General features: G+C 46.0%; 1 protein-coding gene across 1 annotated transcript in view; it reads left to right on the top strand.

Annotated features, from left to right (window-relative positions):
* The window catches only part of Slc39a11 (solute carrier family 39 member 11), a 217,783-nt gene that overhangs the window by 108,112 nt on the left and 105,280 nt on the right, over nt 1–4,391 (top strand). The gene's annotated exons all lie outside the window — the stretch shown is intronic.

Raw genomic sequence — 4,391 nt, 5'->3', positions numbered from 1 at the left:
TGTGTGTACATATGTGTGTGGTATATGATGTGTGTGTACATATGTGTGTGGTATATGATGTGTGTGTACATATGTGTGTGGTATATGTGTGTGGTATATGTGTGTACACATATATGTGTGGTATATGTGTATGTACATATGTGGATATGCACATATATGCACGTGAGTGTGGAGGCCAGAGGTCGATGCCAGATGTCTTCCTGGGCCATTCTCTGCCTTATGAAGCTGGGACTCCTCAGGTCTCTCAGCTGGTTGACCAATGGGATCCAAGGATCCACTTGTCTCGGCCTCCCCAGAGCTGGGTCACAGGCACCTCCACTGTGCCTGGCTCTTGAATGCTTGGGGTCCAAACTCAGTTCTTCACACTTACACAATAAGCGCTTGACCCACTGAGCCACCTTCCTGGTGCCTTTCTTCCGAACATTGTCACTATTCAGGTCTCTAATTGTTCAATCTGTCATTGATTGTTTGTTATGGTCTCTCAAAGGAGAAGGGACGGTTCGTGCAGAATGGGAATTGGCTCTTTTATATCTTGAGGAGCTGCAGAGCTCTGGTAGACAGTTGATGCTTAATTAAAAATGTATTGAATCGTGAGGGCAGGCAGGCAGCAGTCATCCGAGAAAGTGACAGAATTCTTTTCTTGGTAGGAACAAGAGCCCGGGATTCCCAGCATTAATCTGTAATAACGCGGGGAGCTGTGAGGTCTTGGTCAGCCCAAATCTTTCAAAACCAGGGCTGCTCCACATAGTGATATTGTCATTTGATTGTCCTTTGCTCTGAGGCTGTCTCAAACATGATAGAATATTGAGAAATATCAAAGGAACTACCCGCACACCTCAGTGTTCTGAGGTCTGGGGAGGGGAGACTAAAATCATGCTATTAAAAACCATTGTCCTAAATCAACCTGATTGTCTCCAAGTTGTGCCTTCCTGGAGGGTTTCAGTTGGATGAGCGGTCTCAGCCTCAGCTTGGTGCACAAGAATGCAGTGGCATTTCCCCTGCAATGAAGTGATCCCCCCCCCCCACTCCATCTTTCTCCCAGTTCTTCGCCGATCACATCATCAAAGGAGGAAGACAAAGGCGAGACCGTCAGCTGTTCCCCTTTCATGGTGAAGCACGCTTTTTATTGCTGCCGTGATCTGTCAGATAGCAGCGGGAGATGTAGAATTAGAAATAATTAAAGCACACAAACAAACAAAGAGCTGCGACTCCGTGGCCCACGGCTCATCACGCAGACACCAGCTGTCACCCAAAAGTGGTTGAAGGGGCCTTCTGCAGAGGTGTGGGCTGCCTTGCTCAGGGTTTCTCATCCACCCCGGATCCTGTCCATCTGTGGTGTCAGCCTTGACCATGATGCCAAGAGCCAGATGTCACGCAGTGTGACAGAGGGCAATTCCAGGATTCAGTGTAGAAGCTGGGGACTGTGTGGGACTGGCCAAACAGGGATGGGGGCTTCTGCCCCTCTCCCCATTTTCAGACAAGATTAAATGAGGCTTTGGTACTCTTGGTAAAGTACTCCATAGAAGGTTTGATGTATAAAGAATTAAGAAACTATCGAAAAAACTATGGGAAAAAAAGATGTGAGACACCATGAAGTATTCATGTTTAATATTTAATTGGAAAGAAATGATGAAATAAAATATCAGAATCTTTAGTTTCTTTTTGTCCTTGATCATCATGGCCATGATAAAACAAAAAGGGGTATGTGTGTATAAGGTACAGCCTGGCACACCTTTTCTGAAATTCTTTCCCAAAAGAAATGTCCCCAAGGAAAGCTGTAATTTGTATGCCTTTTTGGCTTTTTGATCTGCTGTTATGAACTGCTGTCCAATGCTGTGCCCTCTCCATGGTGATGGACTGAAAGTCTCCAAAACTGTGAGACAAAATAAATGCTTCCTCCTCCTCTGTTCTTCTGCCAGGAGTTTGTGTTATGGTGATAGAGAAGTAGCAAATGCAGAAAACTGGTACCAGAATTGGGGGATTGTCGTGACTAACCCTGATTATACCTTTCTCTGGTGTGTGGGAACAATTTGGAACCATTTAGAGGTGTGGCCTATACATGCCCTAGAAGCTGTAAGCAGACTTAGTGGGTGATTCTGCTGGAAACTCAGGAGACCAGAATCCCATAAAAACTCAGACAGTGAAGAATGTTCTCACCTGGTTCCTGATGCGAGAAGCCCTCTGCTGAGAGCCAGGCTGCAGACCGTGCCTGTTATGTCCTAGCAAAGACTTCTGTTTATATTACCTGTGTCCTAAAATTTCATGGGAGGCCAACTTTAAAGTTATGGATACGTCTAGAGAGACGTCTCAGTGGTTAAGAGCACACATAATGCTCTTGTACAGGACCTCAGTTTGATTCCCAATACTCACTCACACCCCCTGTAACTCCAACTCCATGGGTATCAGTCGCTCTGGCCTTTGTGGGCATCTGTACTTATATACACACATACACACACATGTACACACATATACACACATACACATACATGTACACACAGTCTCTCTCCCCCCCCCCACAGAGACACAATTAAAAATAATAAAAAGAAAGTAAAGCATAAATTAACTTGACAGAGGAGATTCCCAGACAGCATAAGCTTCAGGTGATGGGATGGTTTATCGCTGGCTGCTTTTAGTCAAGTTTATAGTGAGAATTGTGAGCAAAAAAGCAGAGCAGAAAGATTTGAAAATATGTAGGTTGTCTGGAAAAGGAGTAAGCTGTAAGTTGTGGGCAAGAAGGGCATAGTCTGTAAAGAGATCAGTTATGTTGAAGAGAAGCCAAACACTTTCCACTGAGACAATCAAATATTAGGCCAGACCCCACTCACAGCACATTTCCAATAGAAATTCACACACTCCTCCAAAGGATTTTTCTTGTGAATAGTGAACACCAGGGTTTCTTGCTTACATAGGGCTATCTAGGGAATTCTATTCTTAGATTCCTTCACCCAGACCTTTACAGGCCTCTTGTAGCTATGGTCAGATCTGGTCTGGTGATTTAACATGGGAGCAGATTTGGCATTGTCTGTATAGCATTGGTTTAGCAGGCACACTGAATGCACGAGCCATGGAGGTGTAGAGGTTTCTACCAAAGTAGATGGAGTTTTCTCTGGGCCGCCAACTCACAAATAATGACATGGAGACTTATTATTAATTACGAAAGCTCAGCCTTAGCTTAGGCTTGTTCCTAACTAGTTCTTAAACTTAAATAAACCCATATCTTTTAATCTATTTCTTTTACACGGCTCAGTTACCTTCACTCTGTACTGCCCACCGTACTTCCTCCATGTCCAGCTGGTGACTCCACTTCTTCTTCCCAGTGTTCTCTCTCTGCCTGGGATGTCCCGCCTATCTCTTCTGCCCAGCTATTGGTCATTTAGCTTTTTATTACACCAATCACGGCAATATATCTTCACAGTGTCCGAGTAGCCCACAACACCCAGATCTTTGAGGGTGCTTGCGAGACCAGCCTGTATGTGATCGAACCAGGCTCACTGTGAGGATCTCCTGGGAAGCCGCTGTGTGCTTCCGTGCGAGTGTGTGCCCTGGTCACTCATTGTGGAGCTGTGGGGTCTCATGTTTTCCCTGCTGCCTTCAGTCTGTCCTCCCTATTCTCCCACTCCTCCGTTTTGAATTAGGGATCCTTACTCTGTGCTTTTGTAGATGGTTAGCATACACCTAGAATTTTGACTTTCCAGGAATTCACAGCTGGGTATTGCCTTAGGTGTCAGAAGAGACTTTGAACTTGAGATTTTGAGTGACATTGAGGCCATGACTTTGAGGACTTTCAGAGGACAGAATGCATCCTGTTTGGTGGGGTGGACACGACCCTTCTGCATCCTAGGAGCAGAGTGCTGTGACCTTATGGGAGGTGTCCTAGTATCGTGTTGACAAGTGGTGGCCTTGCGACCATTGATCTTCAGGGTTGACTGGATTCGCAGTAACCGATGCTGAGGCTCATCTGTGGGTGTGAGGGTATTTCACGGGAAGATTGCCTGGAGTGGAAAGATCCCTTCTGTATGTGGGCAGGACCATCTTCTCAGCCTAGGGCCTGGCTGGGTTAAGTGGAGAGAAAAGGGAAAGGTGGAGAAGTTGGGGCTTGTCTCCTTTCTTTGCTTCCTGGCTGCGGTGAGGTAAACTGCATTGCTTTGCCGTGCCTTCCCCACCATCATAGACAGAATCATATGAAATAATCAGCAAAATTAGCCTTTTATTCTGCAGGTTTCTTGTCTGGCATTCTGTCACAGACCCCAGAAGAGGCAGCTACGGGTGGGATGGATGAGTGTCCCCACGTGCTTAAACAGGTCATGTTCCAAGTCTGTCATACTCAGTACCCAGTAGTGACAAACTCTCTCTCTCTCTCTCCCTCTCCCTCTCCCTCTCCCTCTCCCTCT

The sequence above is a fragment of the Microtus ochrogaster genome, chromosome 7 (assembly GCF_000317375.1).
Source record: "Microtus ochrogaster isolate Prairie Vole_2 chromosome 7, MicOch1.0, whole genome shotgun sequence".
NCBI lineage: Eukaryota > Metazoa > Chordata > Mammalia > Rodentia > Cricetidae > Microtus > Microtus ochrogaster.
Note: the sequence above shows the minus strand (reverse complement) of the source record. Positions and strands in the feature narration are given on the sequence as shown.